Raw genomic sequence first — 13256 nt, 5'->3', positions numbered from 1 at the left:
GCACACAACAGAGCTCTATCACTGGTTTCAGCCTGCCTCAATGTCACAGCATTTAGAGTTTTCTCCTCCCTCTAGAAAACGGGTTTCTACCCTCTGAAGGAAACATCTATACTAAAAGGAAGTACTAGGTACCCCCGGCCCTGTTGACCAGAGACCAGTACTGCGGAGCTACAGCACAGAGACGATGAAGGTGATCATTTCTCAAAGTGCCAGTGTTCCCAGAGGAGGTGAACCTTTACTCTGGTCCCCATCGAAACGTGGTCATCTACAGCCAAGCTTGAAGTGACTTCCACTGAAACTGTTACCTTTACAATTACCTTCCTCTCTACCTGGCAGGAATAAAATCAATCTTTTAAGAAGAAAATTAAATATATTTCCTCAAATGCAGAACAAAGGAAATATTTATGACACAAATTTAAGCATCAACAATTTTTAAATACTCAAGTGAAAATCATTCTATTCATGAATAAAGTATTTATCTGTATAAATTCTAACATCTAGCAAATTTAAATGGGTTGAAGATGTACTTCATAAGAATTTTTTCACTAATTAAAAGCAAGGAGTTTTAAGGTTTTCTTTTCTATTCCATTTAAATAAGAAAACCAAAGTGTCTAGAAAATCAAACTTTTCAGGAACGACAAGCAAAATACATATTAAAAAAACCTGTTCCCCAAAACACACAAAATAACCAACACGCCCAATATTAGCTCTGAAAGTCAGACACACTGTTATCAGTAATTTTTTTAAAGTACAGATAATAAGCTAAATTATTTAAATTGCAAAATGAGCTAGACAAATTCAAGACCATACATGCTCAACTACTGGTTGCATCAATGAGTTAGAGCTTAACCAAGGACTTATCATTGTCTCCCATTTTAAAATTATATTAGTATTTTCAACTGTCTTGATTGTTGCTTTAAAACAACTCTTAAAGTTTGTTCTCGAAGAGTAAGTAATTAACAAGTTCACAACCGGAACAGGTGCAGCCCACTACAGTTCACAGTCTGGCTGGCAGGAGTGCGTGTCAGCAGCAGGCACAGCCAGACAAAGCCCATCCGGGACCCCCGCGTGTGGCGCCATCTTACCTTCATTTGAACACCTGTGAAATGCTAGGAAGGTGCTGATGAGCCACTTCTAAATCCTAAGTATATAGATACATATGCTATATCTATATTTTAAAACATCAGAAATGCACAAATAAATAGCACTAAAAGCTTTTCATATCTGTTCAGATACAGGTAATGTTAACTGGCACTGTTCCAGCTCCCACTCTAGAAATGTTCTTGAGATATTTTCTTGCAAGAAAATATTTTTTCTGGTGTGTGCTTAGCAGAAGCACATACTCAGGAAGCCTGGCCTGAACTGCAATGCCAGTGTAAAATATTCAGCCTTGTATTTATGGGTAGCAATATGCATAGCAAGTAAAATACCCAACAAGAATATAATCACTCATTTAAGTGGGTAAAAATTTCCCCAATTTCCTTCAGATGATTTTAATGTCCAGAAAATGGGTTTAGATCCATCTACATGTTGGAAAGAGAAATGTAAAGTAGGTTATTAGTTTAGGCGAAACTAATCAATAAGTCAGAGGCTTCAGAGGCGCGCTTTAACTAAACACATAAGGGGCCACCACTAAAGACATTTTGAAGCACGTCCCGCTGGCGGCACAGAAACTGGCTTGCCCTTTCTGAAAAGCAATTTGGCCAATGACGTTTTCATATCCTTTGATCTAGGTAAGCCCACTCCACAGGATTTTTCCAAAGCAAAAAAAACCCCAGGAAAATATTTAAAAATTTACACACAGACGTCTGTTCAAAACAATGCCATCTTAAATGGTGTAGTACTAGGAACAATCTGAATATAAAACAGGCCAAAGTCTAGGTAAAAATAAGGTCCCACTAACAAAAGAATTATGTAGCAACAGAAATTAAAAACAATTTTAACAGCAGATGATAGACACACTGTAGAATAAAAATCTGCTTTTCTTTACAATTATGGGAAAACCATGGTAGGGTATAGAAGGGAAGAGGAAAAAAATAAGACCACACAATAATCTTGTGGGTATATGGGTAACTTTTCTTAATTTTATTTTTATTACACTATTTAGGCGATAGGGCAGAAAAGCATTAATTTAAAAAAACTGCATGATCTGGAAGCAGCAGCATACCAAATACAAGAATCACACTGGCTGAAATGCTTAGCTGACATTTGGGCTGATTATGCAAATAAACTTTTATACCTTATTTCCATGAAATCAAAGAACAATAGAAAGAAAGTACCTCTAAAGAAAACTTCTGGGACTGAAACATAATACAATTTTGTCCTATGTAAGAAATGTCGACAGATTCATAAATACTTTTGAAGAAAAGTTTTGGTAGCCTCCTGATAGGTCTTAGAAATATATACCCATTCATTTCCTGTTTCAAAAGGGTGTTAATTACTTATCTACACATTTGAAATAAATAAAGTTTGAATAAAGGAGAAAGTAGTTTTACCTTGTCTTGTATAAAATGTCAATGTTCTTTTTTTTAAAGAGCTAAAATTATGAGCATATTAAAAATGTCAACACACTGCTAAATTTAAAATATACTGAAGTTAAAAGGGGGTGTGTGCAGGGAGTAAAAAAAAAATTAAACTGGCATTTCGATTCTTGAAAAACAAAACAAATTTAAGCCTACCACATTTATCTGTCTTTTAGCAAGTTAACACCTTAAGTTTAAGGAAAATGGCATATCAAATCGACCTCCTCAATATGTCATTTATAAAAACTGACAAATGACTGCTCAAACACCCAGTTCAAGAGCAGAGCCTGTTACTGGAGAAGATTTTGATTCAAACAGTTTTTAAATGACACTCAGATTCTGAACTAAAAATAATTATAGAAGAAAGCCAAGTTTGATTCTCTGAACACCTATTTCCTGTCCAAACAGCCCTTTTGTTCTGCTTCCCTGCTTAATTTTAATTTTCAGTTTGCATCAGAAAACAGCAACAATGACAAAACCTGGCAGACACAGAAGCATAAAGGAGCAAAAGTGTAAAAGTAAGGATCGTTAGAAGATGAGAACAAAAATCCTACCAACAAAACCTCCACAATTTTCTGTTTGCTTCACCTCAGATTAACTTCACTTGAAGCTGTACCCAAAGCAACCAAACCTGAACGTCAAGCCCCACCTTCTCGGATGCTAGTGGCTGAAGAGCAGAATCTCCTCCCTGTTAGTGAAACTGGTCATTGTGATTGGATACAGCTAATATCCATTATTTTAAAGAACTTTTCCTTGCTAGCAGGTTAGGTTAAACGCACTAAAACCCCCTGGCTAAGCTGGTTTCTTAAAGCAACAGTAGCTGACGTTTCAGTTTTCCCATCCTATGCTAGTTGCTTACTCTTTTGTTTGGGTAGAAATAAATAAACTCACAGCAATGAAAAATGTCACAGAAGCAGCTTTAGTTTTCGGTTCAGTGACCAGCTGTTTAGAATATAATGCTTTTAACCCTAACTCATCTGATAGTTGTACAGAGCCATGAAGGTGAAGTTATGTTTCATAAAGATATACCCCCTTTTTCAATGGAGTTCATGTTTTGCTTGAAACTTTCAGAACAGCAATAGAAAACCCACAGCAACATTCTGCTTGGAGGAACAAGAGAGCATTTTCTTTAAGACTTAAGAAGACGGTAACTTGTGAAAATGCATAGCGCTAAAATACTGAATGCAGAACATGAATTTCGAAGCAACCTATCAAATTCACTTACACTTATATTATTCTCAGGATAGCTAGAGTAAAATTTTCAGTGGTGTCAAAATTGACATTTCTATTTGAAAGTGAAGAAAAATGAGACAAATATTATTTTTCTAGCAGCACACTTACAGGTCCGATGGTATGTGCTTTGCCAAGGCAAAGACTCACCCATAGCAAACGGGCACCTATAAGAGGAAAAGCAACTTGTTCTAATGACATGTTCTCGAAAAAAGTGTAGGGTGGCTTAAGTTGGTTTTTCTAATGTTGTTTTTAAAAATAAGAGTGGATACCATTTTGCACCCTACTTACTACTTTAAGGTGGCATTTAAGGTGGCATGGGCACCTGAAGATGCAGCTAAAGGCTATGTATACTCCCCTTAAAATACTAAATTATATTAAATGTTATTCCTACTACAGAGTTTTCTAAGGCGAGTATAAGGACACTCTGATTTTTAAACCAAAAAAGACCTGTCACTTTACACATCACTAAGTCTGCTATATTTTACCATGTGTTTATTTAAATTAGAACTGTTATGTTTTAAACTCCGACATTAATCATTATTTTACTGAATAACATCTACTTTGTTCAGTAAAATATAATTTTCACCTCTAACAAAAATTCTGATGGATCTACAAAACAAATTCAAAATTAAAGCAAATTAGAATGGCTCTTCTTAAAATACACTTTAAGTTTATATAAAGAATTTTTAATCTAAATTTAGTTTTCAAAGCTCAAAATCTTGCATTTTTCCTCAAAGAAAATTCATATATTAAAACACAAGCCAACAAGCTTGTTTCAACTACAAAGAGGAGCCTTTGGAAGAAAATGAAAACTCACATACTTGCAACTAGACATGAATACAGAGCAACACCCTGCAGAAGCCCAAACAGCTGCATGATCTATTATGCCTTTTAAGTGGACACACTGAAAGAGCCAATTCAGAGGTCCAGTTCCAAGATCCCTTGCAAAGGTCCACGGCTTTGAATGCCCAGCACTTCAGGAGTCAAGTTCAGGTTTTCTTCCCACTGTATGGACACTTGCAAAAGAACACAGGAAGTAGAAGAGGTACAGGAGCAAACAACACATAGAACACACAATTTGAGTTGCAGTGTAAAGCTTGGGAGAACAGGTTTTAGATGGCTCAAATTTCATAGGGTCATGGAAAAGGGGATGGCAAATATTTAAATCTTCAAATTTGGCAAGAATAAAATTAGCAGACAGTGATGGGAACCAAATAAACCTTTGCTCTGACACAATTTTTCACTTCAAAGTTAACTATCTGTATAAAACAGACACATATTACAAACACTAATACATCAGCAAGACCACTCTCAATCTGTAACCAACAGAAAAGAAGGATATGGATTTAGCTATTTCTCACTGCTCAAAGATCTCCAGGATCTCCCTGAAAGAAGTTCGAGGTGATAAATATCACCTCAAGATGGCTTACAGGTTAAAGTTAAGGGTACTGTATTCTACTTCTGAATCAGTAGCAGACGAAAGCAGCAGAAAAGAAATAAAAGGAAAGCAATATCACAATCCAGAATATTTTCCTAGGAAACAATATTGCTGCACAGGAACACGGCATCTGCAAAGACTCCCTGAGTGACAACATCCCTTTCTGAACATCAAGTATTCAAAAGACTCACTGTGCACTCTCTGTGGGAGCTCAGAGGTTTCCCAAGCCTATCACCTACACACAATTTAGAAGAGAACAAGGTGTTGAACCCCTTGGTCTCATTTCACTTTTGATTTAAAAGGCCCTGAGTAAAGAATCAATACCTAGACTATTAGGAGTCACTTCCTGTACAATGAGAGCAGAGTGAAAACTCCTTAGAATGTTACAGGACTGAGAATAGCTCAAACTGTTCTTCCTGCAACAGAAATCTACCCTTGGCATCATCCCTGGGCACCCACAGGTGGTTTACACAGATAAAAGGACCAGGCCCTGCCACTGGCAAAACATGGCTGGGGTCACTAAGGATCAAGTCTGAAAACCACCAACTAGTGGAGAAAAGAAATTAATTTTTACAAATGTTCCCCTGACAAACACACACGGCCTACAAAAGTGAGGTATATAGTTGAGTCTGCAATTCCTGAGATGCTTCTCCTAACTCATTTAAGGGGAGGAAACGCAAGGTAAATATGGAAGGGGGAAGGGTGGTAATAGCCCACTCAGCAAAATACTAAAGACTAAGGGAACAAAAGGAAAGCAAAAACCTATCTGAAAGAAGGGATCTCTTTCCATGAGACAGTAAAGCATTTTCAGTCTCAAGGGTCAGCACAACAGACGTAAATTAAAAAGAAACCGGGATTCACAATGCTGAGACCAAAGGACAGGAAGGAAAAAAGCACCATGATCCTCAACTATGAAGATTTTATAGTTGTACACTTTCACGTGCCACACAACATGCTGAAGGAAACTGCTAGACATGAAAAAATGGCAGGAAACAAACTGGCAGACTTTAAGTTCCCTCTCTCCTTAGTGGCCTAACCTATAAAAAAGAGATGAATGACCCACACTACTTAATGAGGTTAATTTTTCATGCAGCTATCAAAATAGAAAATTTTTTAAAGTTACAGTCACAAGCCGACAATTTTGAAAAGTGAAAGTTGAAAAGGGAACACTCTCTGATTACTCTGAGTGCTCTCTTTGAATGTTAACAAAAAAACTTATTCATTCATCCAACCTCTTGAACACCTACTCCACACTGGGCTCCAGCAGCTGCGGTGGATGCCATGCAGAACTGTCCACACCACAGGATAAACTTACGGTCTAGGCCGAACAGTGCTGTCCAACAGACATAACAGGAGCTACATGCAATTTTCTATTTTGTACCGGCCACATTAAAACCTTAAGCAATTAAATTAATTGTAATAATATCTTTTATTTAACACAAAACATGTAAAATAGCGTTACTTCAATATGCAATCAATATCTCATATCTCAATTCGGACTTGCCATGTTTCAAGTCAGATATGACTACTTAAATTTAAGTAAAATACACAGTCATTAGCCACATCCACATGATTATTTGTAAATTAAGATCCATTTTCACCATTGCAAAAGACTCTATCTCTGCTGTCCAACAGAATAGCCACTGGCCACATGTGGTTACTAAGTACCTGAAATATGACTACTGAGACTGAAGATCTAAATTTTTAGTTTTATTCAATTTCAATTAATCTAAATAGTCGTAAATGGCTGGTACCTGGGAAAGTACAGCTCTAGAGGAAGAAACAGACACTAAAACAAACTGGGCACATTTAATGAACTGCGGTTGTTACCAGTGTTTACAGAAGAAAAATCCAATGTGAAATGAAGACATAGAGCCGACAGAAGGACTTCACCTCTTTGCCAGCCATCAAGGAAGGATTCTTGAAGGAAACCGCAAGTAAACAGGGACAACACATGAGAAGGTATTTTTATTGTGGGGGGGGACAGAAAATACAGTAAGATTAATGAAGAGCCAAAAGCATGCATTCCTAGGAGACTGTTGTCAACAGAATCTAAATGGGACAGGAAGGCAGAGAAGTGGGAGAAGCGGGCGACTCAGATAGCAGAAGTCTCCCAAGGAAGTCTTGTGAGGAAGCTCATCCTCCTCACTCAGTAGACTCCATCCAACCCTAAAGCAGGCCAAGCGCTCCCATCCTCTCTGGGCCAGCAGCAGCTCCCTCACTGGGGAAACTGCCCCCAGCCCTTTCTGGACCTTAGAACTCAGACGCACAGTTCCAAGGGTTGAAAGATGGGGGTGAAATTAAAACTGTTTGCAAGGCAAATTTTACAAAAATGTTACAAAAGAAATTCAGTGTGTCATCACTTAAAAAAACAAACAAACATGTCTAACAGATTGGAAAAGCTACAGAAATTCCCTAAACACACTCAGTACCAACTACTAAACTTAAATGTTTTATCCTCAGAGAGACATTCTCAGAACATTTAGCACACCACAGTTCTTTCCTTTCTGGCACTTGAGAAAATCTGAAAATTCTTTACTCGTTGGTTTGTTAATGGCCTGTGTTTCCCAACAGACTGCAAAGTCCATGAAGGCAAAGACCTGGCTACGGTTCATCACCGTACACTTAGCACAATCTCCAGCCAGCATGGGACAGCGGCTGCAAGAAGGCAAACTGTACCGCACGGATTTTAAATGAAGCAAAAATATCACATGTCAAAATTTAGGAAACATAGCAAACATGATGTTCAAAGGAAAATTTAATGGTATGAAAACTTTTTTCATTATATGACATAAAACATTAAATGTAGGAATAATACAACCAATATTTTTAAATTAAAAATTTAAAACCAAACCAACCTGAATACCCTGGAAAATCAAACGAAAAACTAGAGGACTAACATAGCAATAAGTAAAAATCTGAGGAGAAAAACAGAATGCGGGGGGGGGGATGACTTAGGAAAACACATTATTCCCAGTTACTAAAACAATGTGTAGTATCAAACCATTGGTATTAAATGAAATGTAAAAAGAAGCAAGTATATATGCATTTTGGATATGATAAAGGTAGCTTTATTTCAAGGGAACAAGAAAAAGATTTTTTAAATAGGATTGAAATAACTGATTAAAACATTTTAAAATGAGGAAAGTTATTTCACTTTCATATATTAGGTCAAAATAAATCCCAGATGAACAGAAAAAGATGGGTGAGAAAAACAAAATCAGAAAAGAACAGGAAGAAAAGTTATCTGGGTAGAAGAATCCATTAGATATGAAAGTAAAGTGAAAGCCATAAAAAGTATTAATCTAAATTTCTTAAAAGGCAAAAACTCTTTCGTGGTTAAAAAAGGACTGTACGCAAACAAAAGGCAAATGAAGAGCCAGGGAAAATATTTGCAGTATGTGGCAAAGGGCTGCCATCCTACAAATATTAAAGGCTAAAACGGTATCAGAAATATAAACCACCACCCAAAAGTAGTAAAAGACAAGACTAGAAGACGTCCAACACCCCATCTCTATTCATCATCACAATTAAGAAACAGAATACATTTTTTTGAAGGGGGTAGGAAAGCAGGAAAGAAAACACTCATTGTTGGTAAAGACATGCAGGAAATGTGTATTCTCTCATTTTGGGGGGTCAAACTTTATAATGATTTGGTCAACTTTATACTATAATGCTAGTCAAACTTTTAAGACAATATCAGGCTGTATTTATGAAAAGATAAAAAATGTTCATATGCTTTAACACAGCAATTTAAAGATAGATTGAATCCTAAAGAATGAGAAACAGAGGAGAGTGAGCTCCTAAGGCCATCTTCACAGCACACTCAAGTTATCCACAGAGGCAGTACAGCACTCTCCTAAGACGGAATGCACCCTTTAAAAACCAGAGCATGGTTTTTATATGGGGATCTAATGATAAATGATCTAATTCGCATTCACACGGGGATAGAGACAATAACCATATACACCATTTCGGGTGACAGGTTCTATAAAGCAATGAAGCAGCCAGGGAAGGTGGTAGCAAAGGCACTGCTGGAGGAGTGACCTCTGAGCAGAAATACGCCTGTTCCGGGCAGAAGGGGCAAAGTTAAGGGAATAAGCGTGGCATCCTGAAGCAGAGGTGGGCATGTCGGGAGGACAGTGGAAGGAAACCCGTCTATGAAGCTGGCAGGACCAGGCTGTCTACAGCAGCACCATCCACTCAGTAGCCCCACGTCCCTCGTGGCTATCGTGCATCTGAAACAAGACTAGTCCCAGGTGTGTTTTAAGTGGGAAATACACATCGGGTATGACAAGTCTCCATAAAGAAAAGTAAAGTATCTCATTAAACATTTCTTATACTGACTACTGGTTGAAATCACCATATTTTTGGTTAGGCAAAATATTTCATCTGCTTCTTTTTTTTTGTAAATGGGGCTATCAGAGAAGTTTAAATTACCTACGTGGCTCCCACTGTATTTCCACCGGACATTGATGGTCTAGGGTATAAGCGCCACGGTAAAAAGTTAAAATTTTATTTTTCTATTGAGATGGATCATATTTGAGATAAGCTTTGAAGGTAGAGGCCGCCTCATAATGTTTAAATTCAACTTATAATTGTTTAGGATATGAAGAATATGCACAAACAGAAAGACCAGGGGTATACCTGCCAAAATATTAACAATGGTTATTTATTCTTTGTAATTTTCTATTCTTTCTTCAAGTAAAAAACAAACAAAAACCCCACACACTGCCCTTATAATCAAATACAAAAATTGGGTTTTTTAAAGCAGAACAAAACAGCCCTTCCAAAACAAGGCATCCTGATTATCCGTCTACGATTACACGCACTGTTAAGAACAATTCAAATCACCTCTCTTCCCATGCCTTTAAATAAAAACAGGTTATTCAAAGCTCTATGTCAACTCATTACTTCCATACACACCCCTTTTCAGGAAATTAATGCTGCTCCCTTATTTGTCACAGCATCGCAGTCAGCAAGATAAATAAAAAAAGACTGCTCCAGAAGCACACCTTGGGGCACTTCTAAATCTGAGGATGTGGAAGCACAAAGCACTTAAATGTGTGGTTAACATATCCTGATAAATACCCACCACATATCTTTCTCCAAAAACGTTCCAAAGGACACACCTAATCCTTTTCCTTAAACAGCTGCCATTTGAAAGGTGCTTCCCTTAACCAAGGTCAGCAAAACTGAAAGGATAAACTCGGACAGGTTTCTTTCAGGTGAGTATGTGGAGGCTCAAGAGAAATGGTAAAGACAGGCACACCTCTTTAACTTTATTAACTGAAGGCAAGACCTTCCACCAGCAAGAAGAAAATGACTGGCTTTACTGAGATACCTGCTTTATTATTGTGGACTGGAGCTGAATCCACAGTCTCCAATGGGGGGGGGGGTCTGTATTTTGCCCAATTACACAAGGTGGGAGAGGGGATCACACAGTGATTCATGTCACATGCAATCAAGTGTTTTTCTTTTCTACTGTATGTATTTTTACTTTGAAAAAGGAGATCGAGAATAGTGCCAGGCTTCTTACAATGTGATTTCAAAGGGAAAGACTCGTCATACACAGGTGAAAGAGGAATCTTGGTTTCTTGTGCAAATGTTCAAAACTACGACCTGAACTAACCATTAGAGTTATAAATCTTCCATAAGGACATAAAAGAGAATAGTAAAGTTTTGTGCCTTCTCCTCCTAATGTTTCTATCTATTTTACCCCAGACTACCTATAACATACTCATGCGGTCTACACTGCGCACTCCGGAGAGGCTGTTGCACTTGTGCCCTGGAGAGGAGGAACAAGGAAATGTTCTTGGGGTACAGTTGTTGACAGCAAAACAAAATAAAAAACACGATCAGTGAAATGAGTGGTCTACAGCCACACACTATTTTTATAAAACTCCAAAGAAAAGCAAACCAAGACATTTGCAAAATATATGTGATGAAACTTTTTTTTTAAGGCAAGGGAATGATAAATACAAAATCTGCCAGCCTAGATGGACCAATTACCTGGATAAGGAGAGGCAGGATGGAGAAGAAACACAGAGGCTGACACCAGTTTTGGTGATGCTTTAGTTTGGAGCTGACGCCGGTTTTGGTGATGCTTTAGTTTGGGGGAACAGTTATGGATTTTTATTACATTTTACTTTTTACTGTATTCTTACATATTCTTTTGTGGTATTAAATATATTTTTGAATTCTTTTTTCTGGCTTTATTGCAGTATACCCGACATACAATAAACTGTACATAGAGTTTAAGATGTGATCAGTTGTGACCCAGGAAATTATCTCCACAATCAAGATGAGTCTATTAACCCCTAAATTTCCTTCTGTACCTTTGTGATCCCTGCCTCCCTTATACATGTATTTTTATTTTTTTAATTTTTACAACAGATTTTAATTACAGAATAGTAGCCACTGCATTCCTAGAGCCATCATCCTTTTTTAAAATATTAAACTAATGATTAAGTCCACCAGCAGTAAATAGTATTGATTGAAAAAAAAAAGTTTAAAAACACGCCTGTTGGGGAAATTTAAATGTGCATGTTTGGCAGAAAGAAAACTCCCACCCCCACAACCCCGAAAACCTGGATTAGGAGTAACTCAGCAAGTGTCCCACAACTGGTAACATAATTATGACATAACTAACCTTAAAATGCGAAGTTCATGGTATTTCAGTGTGGTGACTGCTCTGTGCGGTATGTAAATGCACTCACTGTGCTGTACACCTGAGACCAATATTGTAGGCCAACTAGTTTAATTTTTTAAAAATAAATAAAAACTTTTATAATATTTTACATTTTAAAGTCAAGCGGAATTGAATCCGTGTCTCAGAGCAAGCAAACCACTAAGAACCGCCGAGTTCCCACCGCCAGGCAACTTCACACAGAAACGGGGTCGGGGTCGCCGCCCGGGGACGTCACCTGGTCACGACGCGCGACAACTTTCTAGTCGAGAAACCCATCACGACGGGGCGTGTCGGCGGCGCTGCTTTACCCCCACAGCTCGAAACAAAGTTCAAGTCACTTCACACACAACCGTCCTCCGCACCTGTCTACATGGGCGGACGCAGACCTGAAACTACCACGTCAAAGGGGAGAGAAGAGGCAGAAGCCCTGGACCCGAGCGGGACCAACTCCTGCCCCTTCCCTTCCGCAATCGCGGCAGGTGGGAAGGTCCCGGAAACACTGACCTGCAGCTCGGTAACAAGGGCGCCCCAATCCCCCGCCCGCCAACTGCCCGGAACGCGACCGCCGGGGTCCCGCCCGGTGCCCCCACCTCACCCACAGCTGCAGGTCCTACGGCCTCGGCCCTCAGCGGACGCCCGGCCCAGCCGCCACCTGCCGCCCACCGTCCGCTTCCGGTCGCCTCGGGAGGGCCGGGCCGCGCCTCACGAAGGGGAAGGGGCGGGGGAGCCGGTGCCGCCCTAGCCACTTCTCACCTCGCCTCACCTGGCGGCGGCCCTCTCCGCCGGACGCGCTGCCCGCCGCCGGTCGCCGCCGGTGAATGGGGACAGGTGAGGCCGCCAAACTCCGCTCGCTCCGGCCCCCTCACCGCCGCCGCCGGTCTCTCGTCCGCTGTTTAGTAAACTTTTCTGTTTGGTTGTTCGGCCTGTGACGCGGTACAGGGAGCCCTCCTGATTGGTCAGTGCCTGGCGCTGACGCGGCGCCCCGCCCACCTAGGCCTAATTATTACCGGCCCGGCGGCCGGCTGGCGGGGAGCCGGGGGCGGGGCCAGGGCTCAAGACTCACGGCAATTGGCTGTCTCCAGACAGGGGCGGAGCATAGTGAGACACCCTCCTCCTCCTCCTCCCTCCTTCGGTGCTGTCCCGCCCGCGAGCCTTGGTTTCTCCCCGTCACACCTGTGGGAGTGAGGTTCGGGAGTCTTACGAACAACAGAAGGGGCTGGGAGGTAGGTGCAGGTGCCTTTGCCACCGCTCAGGGCCTGGCGTGTTTCTCGTGAGGACTGAGGCTCCAGGAAGAGTCGCGCTCCACCTGCCAGTTGTGCAACAGAGATTCCGAGTGAGTTCGCCCAGGTGCAGTCCAGGGCCCCCGACCGTG

At 40.1% G+C, this 13256-nt stretch overlaps 1 protein-coding gene across 6 annotated transcripts in view; it reads right to left on the bottom strand.

The window, feature by feature from the left end:
- The window catches only part of ZFAND6 (zinc finger AN1-type containing 6), a 47195-nt gene extending 34400 nt beyond the window's left edge, over positions 1-12795 (bottom strand). The window contains exon 1 of one of the 6 annotated variants that reach the window (XM_037164215.2): positions 12638-12795. The gene's annotated coding sequence lies outside the window, so the exon portion shown is untranslated. Of the gene's footprint in view, positions 1-3076; positions 3163-12479; positions 12547-12637 lie in introns of those variants that run through there. The other 5 variants (XM_037164216.2, XM_037164219.2, XM_037164218.2 and 2 more) reach the window with 5 other exon arrangements.
- Positions 12796-13256: the final 461 nt, after the last annotated feature.

This window comes from Artibeus jamaicensis, unplaced genomic scaffold (genome assembly GCF_021234435.1).
Source record: "Artibeus jamaicensis isolate MK-2021 breed Jamaican fruit bat unplaced genomic scaffold, CSHL_Jam_final scaffold_612, whole genome shotgun sequence".
NCBI classification, from domain to species: domain Eukaryota; kingdom Metazoa; phylum Chordata; class Mammalia; order Chiroptera; family Phyllostomidae; genus Artibeus; species Artibeus jamaicensis.
The sequence above is the reverse complement of the archived record's forward strand: the minus strand, read 5'-3'. Positions and strand labels throughout refer to the sequence as shown.